Genomic DNA, 22111 nt, shown 5'->3' on the forward strand with positions numbered 1-22111 from the left:
CAAACAAAAATCTAACTCATTGACAAAGTAGATTGGTAGCTGTAAGAAGCAGGAGCTAAAGATGGGAGAAATGACTGAACTGTTTTGTTTTGTATTTTTTATTTTTTAGTTTAAATAAATTGGAACAAAAAATTGAGAAAGAATATATACAGAACTCTAAATAATGTAAACTTTGGGGAAAATATTTTAAATAAGTTTGCTTTGACATAGCTAAGAATGTAGGCACTTTTAATACAAGAAAAACTGTTTTACTCCAACTTTCGTAAAGTGATACTCAATATCATACGGGAAATGTACTAAACCAAACTAGAATATTTATAACCAGCAAGAAAATTTTTTACAATTTCTTTCTAGCCATATCTGTATGCTTTACCTCTCACTCTAATCATTTTTATGCCTTCTTAAAACATGAAAGAGTACGTGTGGTGTGTGTGTGTGTGTGTGTGTGTGTGTGTGTGTGTGTGTTTTCTAACAGGAAGTAAAAGTAACATATTTCTTTCTAATACCCTGAATTACTTATTCCTATGAATGTTTAGGAAAAAAATTTGGATTTTTTTTTTTTCGCTTTTTAGGGCCACACCTGGGGCATATGGAAGTTCCCAGGCTAGGGGTGGAAGAGCTACAGCTGCCGGCCTGTGTCACAGCCAGAGCAATGCAGGATCCAAGCCGTGTCTGCCACCTACACCACAGCTCATGGCAACACGGGATCTGTCATCCACTGAATGAGGCCAGGGATTAAACCCACATCCTCATGGATACTAGTCAGATTCATTTCCTCTGTGCTATGACAGGAACTCCAATTTTGTAATTTTTACAATTGAAATGGTGCAATACATTGTGGCACAAAAAACCTAGGTATATTTTGATGGCATTTTGTTTCTTATCATTTAATCCTCCACCGAGACATGGGCAACATTTTTCTATTGAAAACAGTTGCTAATTTCCTCAGGTTGTTATCACCCTGGGTATAGCACACCAAAATGAATTGATTTGTTCAGAAAATGCTTACTAAGCACCAACTCTATACTGGATGGTATTCTAAGCTAGCGGAATATTCTGTCCAATTGTTAGATTATATCCATGGATTGCTATTAATCACCTGAAATAAGACTAATATGACAAAGAAAATTAATTTTAATTGTGTTAAATATTACTTATTGATATTTTACTTTTTAAAATGTTTATTATAGTTGATTTATAATGTTCTGTCAATTTTTGCTATATAGCAAAATGATGCAGTGATATATATATGTCACACATACATTCTTTCTCTCATATTATCTTCTACCATGTTCTATCAAAAGTGATTGGATATAGTTCCCTGTGCTGTATAGTAGGACCTCATTTCTTATCCATTCTTAATGTAAAAATTTGCACCTACTAAGTCCAAATTCCCAATCCATCCCTCTACCTCCCCCTCCCCTTTGGCAACCACAAGTCTCTTCTCCATGTCTACAAGTCTGTTTCTGTTTTGTAGATAGGTTCATCTCTGCCATATTTTAGATTCTATTTGTAAGTGATATCAGATGGTATTTGTCTTTTTATTTCTGACTTACTTCACTTAGTAAGAGAATGTCTAGTTTCACCCAAGTTAATGTGAATAGCATTATTTTGTTCTTCTTTTGTGGCTGAGTAATATTCCATTGTATTCTTTTTTAATCCATTCATCTATTCATGGACATGTAGGTTGTTTCCATGTCTTGACTATTTTGAATAGTGCTGCAATGAATATATGGAGACATGTATTTTTTGAATGAGTTTTGTGCAGATATATGCCCAGGGTAAGGCTTACTGGCTCATATAGTAGTTCTATATTTAGTTTACTTAGGAAGCTCCATATTGTTTTCCACAGTGGTGTACCAATTTACATTACCACCAACAGTATATAAGTATTCCTCTTCTACACACATTCTCCAGCATTGATTCATAGATTTATTAATGATGGCTGCTCTGACAGGTATGAGGTAGTGCTTCATTATTGTTTTGATTTGTATTTCTCTAATAATTCGTGATGTTGAACATTTTTTCAAGTGCCATTGGCCATGCATATGTCCTCTTTGAAGAAATGTCTATTTAAGACTGAGAGCCCATGTGTGCACAAAGTTGTTCCCATGGTGGTCTCACCTTTCCCCACCCTGCCCTCCCCAACAATGACGCCTTGCTTCTCCTGTGGCCAGCCTACCTCCCACACTCTCTTGGCTGTGGTGCAACACTCCCCACTTTCCTCAGGATCTCTCCACATAGCCAACCCTCATCCTCTACCCAGAAGTGATCTTCAAATCCTCAATGTCAGTGCTCAGCCCCCACCCAAGTGTCTCAGGCTATGGTGAGCTGGGGGGTGGTGCTGATGGTCTTTGTGACTCTCTCTCTGCTTTGCCCCCTCAGTCCAGCCACTGCACTTTTTTCTGAGGGTTTGAGATTCCCCCTTCTTCAGTGCTGATCCCTCTGTCTGTTAGGTGGCTTCCCAGGATCCAGATTCCTTTCCTGTTTCACAGCTCCCCTTCAGGAGTGCTGGCCCCATCCCAACTGCTCTTTCTTTTTTCTCTTCTCTTCTCTTATCTCTATCTACCTGTCTTCTCTTATCTCTATCTACCTCTCTTTTCCTTCTTATTCTACCCAGTCATGGAGGGTTTCTTGCAGTTTTTGGTGGTCTGAAGTTTTCTGCTAATATTCAGTAGCTGTAATGTGAAAATCATTATACACATAGTTTTTTTTTTTTTTTTTTTGATGTGTTTGTGGAAAAAGGTGAGGGCCATGTCTTACTCCTCTGCCATCTTGATACTGCTCTGATTTTAATATTAATAGCTATATATGGATAGTGGCAATCATTTTGGTGATTACAGTTTTTGACTCTGGGATTTCGATAGTGAAAAAAGAAAAGATTCTAGCTTGCATGTAGCTGTGTTTCTGGTAGAATCCATCCAGGCAATAAATATATAAACAAATACATTTATTAAATGATAAGTTCAGGAATTGGAGTATAAATATAAAGAGGATAGATAGGGTGCGATTTGAACAAAAATTTGATGCATATGAGAGTGTTATGTTGATATATTTGGGAAGAGCGTGATGTTAGAAGCACAGAAAGTAAAACAGACTTAGAATGGGAGTATGCTTCACATATTTGAAAAACAGCAAGGAGGCCACTCTGATTGTAGAAGAGACAAATAGAAAATCACAGAAACATAGGGAGGCCACATCTTTCAGGACCTTATAAGGTCTCCTGAGTACTTTGATATGTACATTTTTTTATGGCTATACTCACAGCATATGGACATTCCTGGACCAGGAATCAAATCTGAGCTTCAGTTGTAACCTCTACCACAGCTGTAGCAACACCAGATCCTCAAACCACTGTGCCAGGCAGGGGTTATACCTGTGCCTCTGCAGTAGCCTGAGTCTCGGCATCAGATCCTTAAACCACTGCACAGCAGCACGAACTCCATGAGAATGATTTTTGTAGTTGGCAAAAAGGAAGCCACTGTAGTGTTTTCATCAGGAAAATGGCATAATCTGTGTTATGTACTGAAAAAAAATATAGCATTCATAATATATATTTAAAGAAATCACATCATAAAAAATCCTGTGCTACATGTGTTGTAATTTCTAGATAGAAAAAAAAAATATTCCTTCATACAGAGCATGGTAAGTGCCCATTTATCCTGTTGTAGAACAAAGGTCTTCCTCTTATGTTGCCCCAGTGTCTCATACACATAGTGTTGGTCTACCTCCCACAGGTCTGCAAGTCCTGTACTTGCCAAGCCTCCAGACTGAAGAAGGAGCTCGGAGTCAGTGATAGAAACATCAAGTGTTTAATAGATGGAAGATCTTACATATCTGAAGTGAAAGGGTCCTAGAGCAACACCCTACCATGGATGGTAAAGGGCAGGCAGTTTGCTAGAAGAATAGGGAGACTACCGGTTTTAGGGGGAATTGATGTCAGATTGACTCGTTAGTTACCAGGGAAACCAGCAAAGGGGAAAAGTACCTTTAAGGGGCAGAGGTCTTCTTTTTGTTAAACTGAGGAAGGGGAGCCATTCTTATCTAAAGATCAGTACAATCTTTTCCTGGGGTGGGGGTAGTGGGAGTTGTGGGTGGGGCTGGCAAGTATGTGGGTATTTACTGATTGTGTTCCATAGAGCCTAATTATGTGGGAAGGTCAGAAGGTCAGTCATGTGTGTAGCCTGTTGGTGAAGCAGAGACTGGTCCAGTAGGGCATGTAGAGAGCAAGGAAACAGCCATCTTTCGTGGCCTCAATATACACACAGCAACTTTTTTGTTATGTAATGTACAATTACATTATGTAATGTACAATTATTTCATTCTAAGTTTTATTGCGGAAAATTTTGACACTAGGGATAGTAGCAACGTTGAAATCCTAAATTTGTTGAGAAAATCATCTACACTTTCTTTTTCTATTTTCTATTTCCGATCATCCCTCTAGCCATGGCAGAGGATATCTCAGAAACTGTTGTTATCCAAGTGATTATGACTTTCTACCTAAATTTAACACATTCGTTTCTTTATCTTACTTGACCTCTTGGCATCAACTGGTACTGAAAGTCTTTGTATTCCTCCTATAATACACTTTGATTTTGGCTTTTGAGGTAGAACTCCATCCCAAATTTCTTCCAAAAGGCTATGACTGTTAGCTAACATCGTGCTTTGTAGAGTCCTGTTCCTGTGCTCATCTCTTCAAAACTAAAATCCTTCATCTTTGTGTGCTGTGATCCTTACTCTCCTTAATTGCACAATTTCCCAGAGATACTCCATCCCATAGGTTTAGCTGTCACTTCTGTAACAGAGACTTACAAATCTAAATTTCACTTCCACTCCTATGCTTCAGTGTTGCCTAAAATACATATACTCCAAAAAATACGCTTTCAATCCCTCGTAACTTTTCTTATCAAGGTGAATAACACAAACATATATACAATTGTCAAATCCAAAATTTAAGATTCCTAGGCTCTAACAAACATCCTAATTACTATTTCCTTATTATAAATTGTATACATCATACCTTGGAATAATTATTATAATTCTGGAAAATATGCAACATGGACCTCAAAGAGAGGCGTTTGAAGTCCAATATTTGACTCTAAAACATAATAAAATGATTTGATTTAATTTATAATCAATTCCTATTAGAGAGGATGATGGAAAATATTCTTGTGTTTGCCTCTGTGCTTCCACTGAAGATAAGATTATTTTGTGGCGAACAGCTGACTTCCACACTACCATGGCTATTATAGGATGAATCAGGTTTTCACAAAAGGAAGTGAGCTGTCCAACAACCCACTGAACCCTGTTCATGGATCTGTAACGAAAGTAAATCTTTGCTTTCTCTGTGCTTCACTTGAAAACAGAAGCACTCTGTGCATGGATCGATCTACCCAGATACATTTATGCATTAATTTTCTCTCCAGGTTCTCAACTTCTTTGGGGTAGTTTTAGCAGGTAGACTAAAAGAGCCCAAACTCTTTGACTATTTCTTCTCCCTCCCACTCAGGGTAGTTACTTTCTGGTAATTAAGTGGGTAATGTCACACCGACATACTAGTTCTGCCAAAGACCTTTTTCCCATACCCTGAATTATTTTTCTTTAGCCTATTCCACAAGAACATTAAACTACTGTAAGCATTTAGATGTTCAAAATGAAAAGCCATAAAATAGTAAGGTTATTTCTGTTTTATTTTTGTTTACTCTTTCCTTTCGAAGGTAAAGAAAGCTGAAGGTGATTGAATAGGAAGAAAGCAAAATTTAAGTGAGTAATATTGAAAAAAACTTCAACAGGCATTTCAAAATATGATATCACTGTACCATATATTTTAATATCCTGTATAATGTCTGCAATTCTTACTTAGTCAATACTCAGTGAAAGCAAAAACCACACATGATTCTTTTGACTATATATTCCTATTGGCTCCAACATCAGAAATATTCAGGATGAGAATGTATGTTTATGGTTAATGATAATTAATGCTCTCTATAGGAAAGCCTTATCTTCTGTATATTCCTATTGGTGAATGTCAGAAATATTCAGGATGAGAATATATATTTATGAGTAATAATGATGAAGACTTACTATAGGAAACACTTTTCTTTCTTCTTCTTCATATGCAGACACAATTCCCATGAGTTATTGTGGCAAAATTGTTTATCCCTAAGGTCAAATAGAGAATAGAATTCAGATAAAAGACAAAGAAGGGAATTGCTCTGATTCAAAATGCTTTCTAAAGATTATCAAATCCCTTGGAATTTCACCAAAAAAAAAAAATTCAGAGTTCAGGTTTAGATCCAAATGAGAATTTTTAGGAAACTAACAATCAAAAGCAGAGTAGGCAACTATCTTAATATCCTTCAGAGGCCTTGGGCTTGTTTTATTGCAGATTTAATCTTTTGGATGTGTTACTGGGCATGAACCAGAGCCAAACATGTTTAACAAGCACAGCTTTGCAGTTATTTCAGAATTGCTCATTGGAATGTGTTATTACAGTTACAAAATGATATTGTAAATCTGCTAAAGTGAGTGCATTTTTCTTAGAAACCATATATGTGTTTAGAATTATAAAACACACTATTTATTTGAATAGTAAAATTAGGTTGCTAGATCTAGCTATTCAGAACATTAGTTCATAGGTTTTTGCATTTTAATTTGTTTCATGGATCAGTTCATGGCTCTGATACACTTGAAAGCTAAATTCTTTAATTTATGTTTTTGGTGGATAATACTCTGAATTATTTACATTAAATTTTACTGATTTATTTCTAATTTTAAATACTAAATATACATTTCTAAAACTGATAAAATATCTTTACTGGTGTGTGGCGGACTATTACTTCATTTATTTTACAAAAGGCTATTATATGCCTAGTCTATGGAATGCAAGATAAAAAAATCATCAGTGCACTGCTTGAAACATCTATATTTTTATTAGCTAGCCTGTTATCTCATTTGTTTTCTTAAGTGTTAAACACTAAGCTAATTAAAATAAGTCAAACTGGGTAAGAATTTTTTTTCTGCTTTACTTCCTCTTTGTAGCAAATTGCATAGGAGTAGTACAGAGGTAGATAGTGCAGCTTATAGGTAAAGTATAGCTGGCATCTGCTCTTTTAAAATACATTTTATTTTTATTGGTTTTTAAACTGTGACATGATACATATATGTATGCATGTACACATATATACACAATTGCGTAAGTTTGGGGTATACAACATTTTGGTTTGATACATTTATATGTTGCAATAGGTTAATACAGAAGCATTAGCTAATCTCTTCATCATGTCACTATTATTATTTCTTTTTAGTTTTGAGAACAGTTAAGATGTAGTCTCTTAGCAGCTTTGAAGTCTATGATAGGGAATGGTTGACTGTAATTACTATGTTCTGCATTATATTTCCAGAAATTATTTATCTATCATTTGCAGGTTTGTACTCAAACAGCATCTCCCCAATTCCACCACTCCTAGCCCCAGTAACTACAATTATACCCTTTTTACAGAGTCCACATATAAGTAATGTCATATAATATTTGTCTTTCTCTGTCTTGAATTATCTTACTTAGTATGATGCCCTCATGTTTCCTCCTTGTTGTTGAAAATGGCAGAATGTCTTTTCTCATGGCTGAATGATATTCCATTGCATGTGTGTTTGTGTGTATAATTTATATGTATATGTATATACACAATTTGTATATAAAATATGCATATATACACATAAAATCTTATAAAATTTATTGTAATTATAAAAATCACATCTTTATTCTTTCATTCACAGAGGGACTCGAGTTATTTCTGTATACTGCCTACTGTAAATAATGCTGCAGTGAACATGAGTGTGCCCATATATCTTTGAGATACTTATTTTATTTTTTATTTGTTTATTTTTTTGGTCTTTTTGCCTTTTCTAGGGCCGGTCCTGCAGCATATGGAGGTTCCCAGGCTAGGGGTCTAATTGGAGCTGTAGCCGCAGGCCGATGCTACAGCCACAGCAACGCAGGATCCGAGCCGCGTCTGCAACCTACACCACAGCTCATGGCAACGCCCGATCATTAACCCACTGAGCAAGGCCAGGGATTGAACCCGCAACCTCATGGTTCCTAGTCAGATTCACTAACCATTGAGCCACTATGGGGACTTCGAGATACTTATTTTAAATGCTTCAAATACAGAGCAGCAGGATTGCTGCATCGTATGGTTGTTCATTTTTAAATTCATATTGAAATAAAGCCATGCATCCTTCTCTATGTGTTGTTCATGGCAGTTTTGTGTTACAGTTGTAGAGTTGAATAGTTTCAGTAGACATATCTGGCCCATGAGTATAAACAATTCAGTAATAGTTTCTTCACAAAGTTTGTCAACACCTCCTTCAATAGAGTAATTAATTTAAAATACAAATTTGCATGTTCCTTTTTAACATTTTTTTCTTGCTGTAAGTAGACCAATAAATGTGTATTGTCACCTGTTTTCTAAAGCGGGGAATGAAAAGACCAGAGGTATGTAAGGAAGGTAAGGGCTGGGCTAATGGGAGCTACCAGCAAGAGACCATTTCAGGAGGAGTCTTTAACAGAAATGAACACCCACTGCAAATACAGGCAAGATTGCAAAGAGGAAGGAAATATGAGGTATATTTTATTTGTAGAGATTTGGAGGAACAGTTCTACAAAAGTCAATTGAAATTTGTCTATTTTATGGCCACATTGCAAAGGTGAGATGTCCTCATCACACCCAAAATGTAGTCAAACAAAGACTGATGTTGTCCAAAGAAGGTAGAAAAAGTATATTACTGACATGATGAGGCTTATGGAAGAAAGCAAAACAGTCTCTAAAGCTGGTCCACAAATGGCTTCAGGGAGAGAAGGTGAAGTGACTGACCCTCTTTGGTTTTATTGTGATAACAGGATGGGTCTTGGAGAAGCCAAGATAAGATCTATGCTTCACCACACCAAAGGATAGAGTGCCAAGAATTTCTTTTTTTTTTTTTTTTTTCTTTTCCCAGCAAGGGGGTCAGGTTATCCTTACATGTATACATTGCAATTACAGTTTTTCCTCCACCCTTTCTCCAAGAATTTCTTAATACTTTGCCTAGGCATGGGGCAGATGAGGAAGTAGTGGAGGGCTTGAGAGCCATCTCCATTCAAACAACAAAAATGGGGTTATAGTCAATGTTTTTCAGGAAAGCATACTAGAATATAAATATGGAGTTTTGATTTTCAGTTTTGTTTAAATAAATGGGATTTGGTCAAGTGTTTTAACCTCAAGTTTAACCTGAGAAAAACAGAAATAATAATGCTAGGTCTCCTTACCTCACAAAACTATTTAGATATTCAGGAGACATATTTGTAGAAAAACACTAACAACTAAAAAGTACAGGGAAAAATTGTGTCCTATTATATGTAGTGTATTATACTGTGTGTCTGGAGGTTGCTTCTTTTAAATATGCAGTTTGAGTGGGAAAAATGGAGTATAGTTATTTGAGTAAAATTTTGTAAATGGTTCTAAGTATTTTTGAATGTAATTGCATGCTTACTTTTGTTTCATTTTAGCAGCAATTTTTCTGTCAGGAAAAAAAAAATGCTATTCAGAAATTACCTGGGTCATTACTTCAGCAGGGAGAAAGAAAGGATGGTGTCATAACCTTCTGGTTCCATTTTGACGCAGTTATATCATAAAACTCAGGATAAAAATCTTAAACAACAACAAATTATTAAGCACTGTATCAGTTACACAATTGAGATAGACACTGTAAAAAAAAAAAAAAATCTTCACATGGATGCCCTGCTGTTTCCAGGTGGAAACAGAATAAATACCTTCTAACTGAAACACTATATAGCTATTCTCGTACTTTAATTTATGGCTGCAAATATTCATTCTAACAGCAACCCACTTGACATTTACAAGCTGAAAAAGGATCTGCCTTCCTTGCTGCTCCTGGTTATATAAACGATAATAATGCCTAGGAACACTCCACAGCCAAATGTTGACCTCCTGGCTCACAAAGATGAAACCAGAGATTGTCAGTAGTAAATTACCACAATCAATTTTCTGCTCATATTAAAAAAAACAAAAACAAAAACAAAAACAAAAACCTACATACCTGGTTTTAAGAGCAAGATACACTCAAATCTTAAGTACCTAAAAAATTTTGCAAGATTGTTAACAACTTATTTCTTTCCAAATATCCTTTATATCTCATATTTTTTATGTTGCCATATAATTAATAGCAATGTCATTTTAGGGGACACTTTTTATGTTTAATATCTATTTTTAATTGCTTCCACAGAGCAATGCATGAACAAATCAATTATCCATTTTTTAAATTCTCCCTGAAATCAAGGATAATAGACTATATAATCCCAATATAAAAAATTCTAAATATTTGTGACTCCGAGATTCTCTGATTAGACTTACATCTGAATTTCTTTCTTTTCTTTGCTATTAGAAATTATGTTTGAATATTGATAAATATACTTTAGTGTAGATAGCTACCTTCGCAGGCATTGAAGTAATATAATACCATAAAAATTATACAATACAAAATATCTTAAAGAATTTAAAAAATACTTTAGAGATAAGTATTACATTTTTTTCTAAACTCATCTAGTTTTTAGATTATCTATAATTCCCACCTTTCTTTAAGTCTTAACAGAATATAAATTGTAAAACCACTGATAGGATGTATACTCTAATGAATACTGTTCTCTTGTTCATTTTCAATAATGGTGAATAATTTTGTCCTTTAGCATTTTATAAGAAAAATTAAACATATTAATAACAATTTCTTCTGGTCATATTACAGCCAGAACAAAAAACATTATGTTATTTCAAGTTTCGGTAAAGGAATAAATTTATCCTTTCATCCTAAACTTCATCCTAATCTCAATGATTTTGGTTAACATAGGAGAAATAATCAAAGTCTCAGGTTGTAATTTCCTGTATAGATTTCAGGTACAGAAATGGAATCTATATTTCCTTTGCCACATTTTACTCTGTATAAATAGATGGCTGCATTTGAATGTGATGGAAGCTGTCTCTTATTATGTCTCCTAAAGAGGTATCGTATTCCTAAAACAAGGTAAGTTTCCACAATAGATGCAGAGATTCTATTCTAATACCTCATAACCATATCTGATGTCTCTTAAGGTTATACATTCATCTCCATGCTTGAATGCATTTAAGAATAAACTAATATAAGGTGAAATACCTACTCCACAGAGAGATCACTCTATGATCAGAATGTATTAGAAAGGAGGTGGAGCTCTAGAAACATTTCCATTACTGTCTGTGCAACATGAATATTCATTATTTCATATACTTTACAAGCCATTGACTTTATTATAACTGTTGCATCAGTAATGAGGTTATATAGAACAATTGCTACAGCTGATGTTAAAAATTTGATGTTGGAAACTTTCATCAGTCATTTTGCATCTCAACATAAATAACTGTTAGTATGCTAGCAATTCCCACATGACCTTTGAGAATATTTTACTAGGTATCAATTATTTAAACTTGTCTGTACCTATTATTCACCTAATAAAGTTCTACTTGTTCACACTGGTTTCAAAGTGAGCTATACATTTTATCCTTTTGTTTCCACAATTTATAATTCACATATGTACCATACACTATACCAGATACTCCAGATGCAAACTGAACAAGATGGATACAAATATTTTTTCATAACATTTACAGTTTAGTAGAGAATATAAATGAGTTAAAACTAGTTGAGTGTACTAAATTCTATGTTGTGGGAATTACATGATTAATTGAAAGCAGGGAATACTGAAAATAGGCTGCCTTAATAGAGTTACTAAATATAGCATACTGCCACTTGCCCCTCAGGTATCCTTGGCAGGCATTGTTAATTGATCATAGCATTCTGCTAAAATCCTAACATGATCTTGTGACTTTTAGAACAGTAATTTATTAATATTTGTGAATCAAAAGGAGATTGCCAGCAAGTCAGGCTCTTCACACTCTGGCCAAATATTCTCACCCAAAATATAGAAATATTATTACATTTTTCTGAAAGAAACAAAGAAAGAAAGAAAGAAGGAAAGTTAGTTCAATTTTCCCCTATGCCTTCTAGGCCTATCCCTGTGCTCTTCTGCAATTTGGCTCCAAGTTGAAGGCATATTGCCTTAAACTGGCATAGACCACTGTTACATTAGTGTAATTAATCTTTTAACCTTAGTTGTTTTTATGTATAAAATAGGGATAAGAATAACACCTGCCTGACATTGTGGTTTTGAGGCATAAGTGAAAAAAACTATTCAAAATCCAAAGTTTGGTTCATAGCAAGTTCATTCTATCGGATGCACTTTTTAAAAAATATCAAAATAACTCAGGTTAGCTTAATATACATACAGTTGGATGATATAGAGAGAATTATAACTATATGTGTATAAATATAGATGTGTTTGTATATATACAATATTACCTGGGAAATCCAGAAGCAATGGTACCCCAAAAAACACTGAGTATACCCGATGGCTGGACTTGGTTTCTAAATGTAATTTTCTGATAAAAAGAACAAAGGCTATTAGAGAAATGACTGATTGTATACCTTGAGCAAGGAAAATACAAGATAAGCCTAGAACACCTTGTGGAGCCAGGAAATAAGTTCCAGGTATTCATAGAAGAGATGATTTTAGGCGTAGAATTTTAGAGTGAGAGGGATAGAGATGGGCCACTCATGCAGGAGAGAAATGAAAAACACTGAGTAGGAAGGACAGTTTAGGCAAAGTAACAGAAGGTAGGCAGTGACTATATATAAAAAAACATATTTCTGTGACTATGGGACATTATTTATAAAAGGTAAATGTGGAAAATGATATAAAAAATTATTTCTCTTTCTGTTCCTACTATTAATATTATTTTTTAATTAGGTTTGTGTGTTAATGCTTTAGAATATAGAAGATTTTATGGATATAGTTTTATTGAAAACTTACAAAAACATGTAAGAAAATACTTTAAAATATTTACTTTAGGAAAAATTTAACTTCAAATAAATTGGACAAAGGTAAACAATTAATTTCAGGCTCAAGTGTTCAGTCTATTGATTTTTCATTGATTTAAAAAAAAAAAAAGACACCTTTGTTGCCTGGGGGGAGGGGAAGGGAGTGGGATGGATTGGGAATTTGGGGTTAACGGATGCAAAGTATTGCTTTTGGAATGGATTAGCAATGAGATCCTGCTGTGCAGCATTGAGAACTATGTCTAATCACTTACGACGGAGCATGATGATGGGAGAAAAAAAGAATGTATACATGTATGTGTAACTGGGTCACTATGCTGTACAGTTAAAAAAATGTATTGGGAAATAACGATAAAAAAACTGATAAAACTCAGGTTAGAAAAAGACTTGATCATCAGATTTTTTTGTTTTGATTGTATTCTGTGGGACGTTCGACTCCATTGTTTTAGTGCTATTGGTCTGGATTGTATGAATATATTTGGAGAGAAATCTGGAATACTGAGTTAGAAAAGTCACTCAGTAAGCAACTTGAGCTCTTCTATATCCATGAAAAAGTATCTCAAAAGCAAACCTTAGATAGGAGTAGTTGGGAGGAAAGATATCTAGTCACTTATGATGGAGCATGATGGAGAATAATGTGAGAAAAACAATGTATATACATACATGAGTATTTGCGACTGGGTCACTTTGCTGTACAGTAGAAAATTGACAGAATACTGTAAACCAGCTATACTGGAAAAAATAAAAATCATTAAAAAAAGAAAATTATGTGAAACAAACAAAAAGAGTTGTTAAAATATTGGGTATAATTCACTATTGTGAAATAATTTTGACTGAAAGAAAGTATCAAAGGTGATATACAACTTGGATGCAATGGAGAATTGTGACATTAACAGAAATAGATTTGTCAAGGAGAGGAAATATCTTACAGATATCTAGTCATATTTTTGGAGGTTTTCATGAGAGCAGCAGATGGTTCTTGGTAGCCACAATTATTTTCTATAGGGCGTATTAATGCACATTTGGGATGAATCCAGACTAGGAAGACTACTTTTTAAAAAATCCTAACAGACCAATATGAACCTAATTTTAGAAAGCTAAATATACTTTGTAAAACAGCAGTGATATGGTGAGCTAATATGAAGAAAAGGAAGAAGAAACAGAATAGATAAAATAGAACTCACTGAAGACACACCAAAGCAAATTTTGGATGTGAGGTGTCATTGTGGACAACAGGGCACTTGGTCCTCAAGAAAGAGACCACTTGCTGTAGCACAAAGGACAATGAATGGCATTACCAGTTTCTTTATTAACCCTTAAATACAATTCTATTCATCTCTGTGGTTTAGTTTTCACAAAAATAGGCTAAAGTCTGATAGTGCCAAATGTAGCACATCTAGGCACTTCTGCATGACTTTTAGTATCTTATGATTAGCTATTATATATGATTCAAGACTACTGAGATATCAGTGCATACATATGGATGGATTATTAAAATATTTTAAATTATCTGAAACTACTATTTAAAACACTTTTAAAATATCAAATCTACCAAAGATAGAATGATTTTTGCAGCATATAATGGAATTTTCTGCTTTCATATGCAGAAAAGTTGAAGATATATGAAATTTTTTACTGTTGACTCAATATGATCAACATATAATTATCCTGATATAGATAGATGTAACTTCTACCTCCTTTGTCAATGTCACCTTATTGACTATAAATTGTTACTCTCCCTGCTATCAGAGTGTCTGGCTCTGAAACCCCCACCACATTATAATTTATTATTTGTTTCTTCAATAGAAAAAAAAGACAGTTAAGAGTGATAAAACATATATTAAATTTCTTTTAATATTTAGCAGAATGGGAAAGTTAGAAGTAAGATGCAAGGTCACCTTTTAGTGTGTATTTTGTCATTATTTTTATGTCCAAAGGAGAAAAAACATACCTGTAATGAAAAGGTTTATGGCAACAAAAGAGATTCAGATTAAAGTTGATATATTTTCAACAAATGAACAAAAAAAATAGATTAAGCAGCATTAAAGATTAAACATGAAGTAAAGAAATCTGTTTTCTGTTTGTATGTTCTTAATTTTGCATCTAGTGTTCAGTACATATTTGTAGATTTAGAGACATGTAGAAAGAAGAGCCTTTGGATTACGCTTCGAACTTGAGAATTAATCTTTAACCTAAAATACAATTTAGTTACTTTAAAAAGAAGTGCATTTGTTGTTAAAAAGACGTGTATTTGTTGTAGAGCATTGTTAATCAAGTCAGAAGACATGCTAATCTTTGTTTTAATCATCTACACTGTAATAAAGTGAGCTATTTTTAACACCAAATTAAGACACCACTATCCATCTGGAGGCTGTTTATTAAAGATAGAAGCCTGAGAGAACACCTCTAGAGCCTTGACATCACAAACCTACATCTACTAATAAATAACTCAACTGTAACCACAACAACAAATTGTACCTTTATTATTAATGAATCTGAATTAACTTTAAACATGGTGAATGGGCACTGGGATTCAATTACATGTAATAGCAATGCAACTACAATGTGAAAAGCTCTGCTTTTTTATTGTAACAAACATTCATTAAGGATATATCCTCATGCAAAATAGGAGAGACTCCTAAATACTCAACTAACCAAAGTATGAAATGAATATGAGATATGCCAAAATAGAAGCACAAATAAAGTACCGTAGTATTGTAAATAGTGAGAGGTATATTCCTATGCTAGGGCAGTTGTTCCTAGCCAGGGCCAATTTTGCACACAAACACTATCTCTTATATAACAAACATGTGGCCATATCTGGATATATTTTTGTTTTTTTGCAACTGGGGGAAGGGAACTACAGCATATAGAGGGTAGAAGCCAGGGATGCTGCAAGCATCCTACAATGCATAAGAGAGCCTGCCCATTAAAACCATTACCTGGTTTAAAATATAAATACTTCCAAGCTTGAAAAATCCTGTTGCAATGTAAAAGCTTCCTCAAAGGGACCATATATAAGTTTACCATTGAAAAAATAAGTAGGATTTCACAAGGAAGAATTGGGGTGGAAATATAATGAAATTGAGTGGTCAGTGTGGGCAAAATCCATTATTTGTAAACAAAGTCATAGTTAAGGAATGAACAATAGCTATTTGGTTAATAGCAGGAATGTAATGTACGTAGAGGTACAGAAGAGAGGACATTGAAAAACTGAGTTGAGAGACATTGGGTGATATGCCAAGACTGCATATACATGTGTAACCTATTTATGTATAACACAAACAATGCATTTCATTTTATAACAAAATGAGATGATTCTGTGATTCTATTTTGCAATGAGGTCTTGTGATTGTGATTGTTGTTATTTTGTTTTGTTTTAGTTATCTGTTATTTCTATGTCAGTCTGCCAGTTTTTCTCCTAATGAGTGAGTTTATTTTAGTTTATGGATGTATGAGGATGTACACAACCACTACACCACCTATGGGAACTTAGATGCCTTTACATTTTTTTAAGGCAAATAATACCACAATTAAAATGTTGGCAAATGTTTGCAAATGTTTTCCAGCAAAAACAAAAAAAAAGTGCTTTAGTAACAGTATGGCTTTTATGAAGCCTTTAAACACACATTTTTGCAAAACATTAAGTAGGAGATTACAGGCACTATAAATAGGGAAGAGGAAAGGGATACAATGAAGTAGACTTATTTACAAATTGTTGTAGAGATACATTTGATACAATGAGTGCTGATTAGAGACTGTAAATTTGAAGGAGAATCTAAATTTTCTAGGATGAGTAACATAGCAGGATGACGGTTAATTTCATACATGAGCTTAACTGAGCCACAGGCTGTTCAGACTTTTTGCCCAAACATTATTCTGCGTTTGTCTGGGGAGGTGTGTCTGAATAAGTCTAACATTTGAAATCAGTAAATTGAGAAAAGCAGATTGCTGTCCCTAAGTGGCTCAGCCCCATCCAGTTAATCCAAGCCTTGAATAAAACAAAAAGTCTGATCTATCTATGAATCAGAGAGAATTCCTCCTGTTTAACTGCCTTCTAACCAGGACATTGGAATCTTCCTGCTTTTGGACTTGAAATGAAACATCAGTTCTTCCTGGGTTTCAAGCCTATTGGCCTTTTCTCTAGAAATATTGCATCAGCTCTCCTGGGTCTCCAGCTTGACAGCAGATTCTGGAGCCATAATCATGTGAGACGATTCCTTATAATAAGTTTTTTTTTAATACATATATGTATAAACTTATTAACAATTCTAATTAAAATTTAACTAACATTAATAACAACACAGTATTACATCTCTAGAGAACCCTGAGTAATGCAAGTAGTAATCATATTAAATTCCTTTTAACATATTGCCTTTGCCTTGCATTGTTTTGATATTGCTTACTTTAAAAATGAATTTGGGTGCTGCTTAAAAGCTTGCACATCTTTTATTATTATCACAGCATATATAGGTAACAATTAATTTATTTATGACTTTGAATGACTCTCTGAGGCAATGGAAGTTTCCATATTTTCCTGTCATTGAAATCTCTTGACAATTAATAAATCCTTATTTCCTGATAAATTCTCAACTCTTGTTCTCACTGTTGGTGCTACTCTGCTTTTTCTGTGGAATATACAGAATCATCAATGTTACAAGTACTAGCATCACAATGCTTTTTAGACTGACTCTCCCTATTTATAAGTATTTTTTTCCTGCATCAAGTTATAGAAACTACAGAAACTGAACTCTTTTCCTCAGAGATAACATTTTTTAATTGAAATTGAAATTCATTTTATTGGTTTACCACTGGAAAATCTATATTCTCACAAGGTAAAATAATCAGTCAATGAGAAGACTGATTTTTGGTCATTGAAATATTAACATCATAGAAATATTGAGATAGTTCCAGTTGTGGCTCAGCGAGTTATGAACCTGACTAGTATCTATGAGGATGTGGGTTAGATCCCTGGCCTTGCTAAGTGGGTTAGGTATCTGGTGTTGCCATGAACTGTGGTGTAGGTTGCAGACGTGGCTCAGATCTCAAGCTGTTGTGGCTGCTGTGTAGGTCAGCAACTGCAGCTCTGATTAGACCTCTAGTCTGGGAAATTCCATATGCTGCAGGTATGGCCCTAAAAACAAAACAAAAAATAAAAAAAAAAATAAAATAAGTTTTTAAAAACATGTTAGGCTTCTAATTTTATTTCTTACAATTGTGATATTGCCTGGAAAATTTATTAACATAACTTCTGAAACTAAGATGAAGTTTCTGAAACCCAAAAGGCAGGAATGACTTGAGAAAAGATGATATTTATATGAAATGTAAACCATATTGCTGTATAACTGGTTTTCCACATTGTTAATATAATCATGAGTGACTTTGGACTCCAGCTGCCCTCAACTCAGGTACATAAAACACAAAAGAGCAGCTCCATCTGGTCTGTTAAGGGTGTTCCAGAGCTGACCTCTTCTTGTGATTCAACCTCACCTCTACCTCCATCCCAAAGAAAAAAGTCTCATAGATAAAAGAAATCTGAGTTTACACTTTGTCCACAAATTTCATTTTTTTAGAATAATAATTAAACTCTATAAAACTTAGTTTCCTCATTTTTAAAATGTATTCAAAAGTAATTCACAGAATTTTGACAAAGATTTCATGAGATAATATAAGTAAAACACTTAGAAAATGCTGAATGGTAACTATAATTACTACTTTTACAGGCTCAATAAACTTTTATTTTTATTTTATTTTTTAGGCAGTGCCCACAGCAAGTGAGAGTTCCCAGGCCATAGATCGAACACACACTACAGCAGACATCAAAGCAACTGCAGTGACAACACCAGCTACTTAACCTTATGAGCCACAAGGGAACTCCTACAGGCTCAATAAATTTAAATGAATGTATACACTTAAATCATATAAATGCTTGAAACATATTTCATGAGCAAGCTGAGGTGTATCTTCATTATGTTTTTGGTAATAAAATGTATTTCCTTCTGATTTACTTCTTTAAAAATGTGTATGTGCCCTACAACTTGGTCATATCACTGATCTGATCACTCAAAATTGTATATGAAATTATATATATATATGTATAAACAATATATAATACATAAATAATTTCATGTTTTAAATTTAAACAACTATTTAAAACATATGAATAATATATATATAACTTATCTCTGGACCAAATTCTTTGGACCTAGAGTGTCATGTAAATTTATATACTTGTAACAGAGACAATAGAAACCCAGAAGATAGATCTTTCAAATCAAATTGTTTTCCTCATTTTTGGCCACCCTAAGGAATACAGAATTCTCTGGCTGTGAGCTGCAGTAGCCACCAATTTGCAGCTGCTGCAGTGCAATCCCTATGCCAGGCCAGGGATCAAACTTGCATCCCAGTGCTCCCAAGATACCACCAAACCCGTTGCACCACAATGGGAGCTCCTAGCTCACCTCACATATTTTAACAAGGGCTCATCTATTACATATAGTTTGTGAGGTTTGCTTGATTTTTTTTCTACCTGTCTCAGTACCTACTCTCTCTTAGATTTGGAGAGAAAGCAATATCTATCCAACAAAGTTATTTTTTTATGATTTCTCGTTTTCTCAAGAAAAGAGAAAAATGAGAAGATAGATCTCCCTGGTATTTTTGTTGAAGCCCTTTAGTGTTTATAACCCCTTCCACCCCTGTCCCTTCTCAGAGCTCAGGGATTCATTAATGACTAATTTAGCAGATAACCTCACGATTCCTAAGAACCCCTTCAGCTACTGGAGAATCTTTATTGTTATTCTCACTGGCAAACTCTGGGAGCAATCTTTCAGATCTACTTATCCTAAAATCACTTAATATAATGGAATGTGTATGAAAAAGGCAGATGATTTAGTTTTCTTAAAATATATAAAGTAAGCTATGAATATTTTTTTCATACCACACCTCCATCATTAACTTCATTTACGTGTGCCTCAGGGTCTTTGAGATCTCTTCTCTGTGCCATATCCCTTCTTCTCTTTGCCAAGTGCACAACAGCAAGCATACTGTTGCCAGGTTAGCCAAATACTATGCATGTACCACCATGCATTTACACTGGACAACACACGACCACATACCAAGATACATTTTCCTTGCCCTTGATTGGCTTCCCCAAGTAACACTACATAGCATCTTTGAAGGCAGGTATAATGCATTCATTCAAAGTCATGAAGGATAAGGTTGGTCAAGAAGTATATAAATTACCCTTATGTATTTTCTCCTTATATCATCATGTATACTTACTAGAATGAAACTCTTATCATTCCTATAGATTCTACATTTTTTTATCTGCAACCTAAGTTAAAAGGGTTGAAAAGAAAAATTAAAATGATTAAACTTAGAACATTAATGACTAGCCATTTTAAATGCCCCCCCAAAAAAGTGCACAGTATACTAAGCTTATTGTATTATAGGGTATTTCTCAGTGTACAAACTGGTGTTGATTTCAAATGACCAATGACCAATGTTTATTGAAAATGCATCTTCTTTTCTTTTTTTTTTTTTTTTGGTTAGTTTTTTACTATGACAGGTTCATAATAATGCCCTCAAGTGCCATTTTACTGAATAGAACAGAAGGAGAATATTTTACAACAGTGATAAACTTTGTTACACATTTAGACATGACCCAGAGTTTTCCTTCCTAGAGTTCCACTGCCACCTTTGTTGGATATTTCATAAAGAAGAATGGCAGATTGAAGCCTTAAGGTATTTTTGTTTTGTTTTATTTTGCTTTTTTCTTTTTGGAATTTTCTCACGAAGAGTTAAATAACAAGAAAAACCTCTGACCCAATGAGTTATTATGGTTCAGAAACTATTTCCTAAGACATATACTGGTATTCTATTTAAGGGTGATAGCCAGAGTTTCATGCAGTGAAACAAAAATTTCAGAAACTTCTATCCTGGCAAGCCAGATGTGAATTTGAGATTGTTTAAAACAGCAACTTGTTAAACTAAAAATAATAACAATAACAACAACAACAACCACCAAAAAACTGTTTTATCAACTTTCTGAATTTTACAGATTTGGAATGAACACATGAATTTTTAGCTCCCATTCTACCTACAGACTGAAACCAATATAGAACATTTTTCAGCTGTATTTTCTTTGTCTGCCACATTAGAGTAGTATTCTCCTTTATACTCGGTGACATAATAAAGTCTCCGAATAGTGGTAACATGAGAAATACTAATGAAGAGGAGAAAAACGTTATTAGCTACATTGTTTTGACAAGAATTAATTATGGAGGAGAGAAGTGACGAAATATTTGGAATTCAGGCCTAGACAAAGGTAGAAGTTAAGTAGAAGAAAAAAAGCCCCCAAAGAAGCTGCTTATATTTATATTATTAAGGATAGCATTGTCTACTCTGGAACGAAAGTTGGTGTGTAGCATCCTGGTTTTCCACTGCATTTCTTTGGGTGACTCGCATATTGGGAGAGCACCATGAAATAGGCCCCAAAATGTCACCAGCATTGATATAGAGAACACTGTTTTCCTAAAGCCAGACAAGCATTATTTTATGGTATTTTCTTCCTCATTTGTTGAATAGTTGCTTATCACATAAAGCTAAAATGAATGCTAAGAATAGTCAACAATTTCATTCAAACCATATAAGCAGAGTTTAGGTGAGAAACAGGGGTCTACTGGCAATGACCTTCTGTTCCTCAAAGTTGAAAGGGGAGGACTCTGTGACCCTTTCTAGACACAGGCAATCATTGGGAAGCATAAGGAGCAAAGCAATGTCTGAGACAAAATTTAAAATATTTAAAAAATAAATCCAATGTTTTTTTACAGACGGGTAAAATAGACTGGTAAAATAAGTGAGCAGTGCCAAGATACCTGAATCAGCTTTTTGTAGTACACCTGGGCATTCACCGACATTCACCGACCCATATATGAGAGAGAGAGGATACTGTGAAATATTTTCCCTTTTCTTACATATGCAGTGCACATTAACTTTGTTTATATTTTTATTTTAAACACAATCTGTCTATAGAAGACATTTTAAAAGCTAGATGTCACCCATCTTAACTATGGAAAGCTCTATAACAGATATTTATTAAAATATTTTAATCTCAATCTTTTATGAAAGGGTT

The sequence above is a fragment of the Sus scrofa genome, chromosome 11, assembly GCF_054392235.1.
Source record: "Sus scrofa isolate SSC_HxYL_T2T_F1_AM1 chromosome 11, Sscrofa_HxYL_maternal_Yorkshire_Landrace_v2.0, whole genome shotgun sequence".
Taxonomy (NCBI): Eukaryota; Metazoa; Chordata; class Mammalia; order Artiodactyla; family Suidae; genus Sus; species Sus scrofa.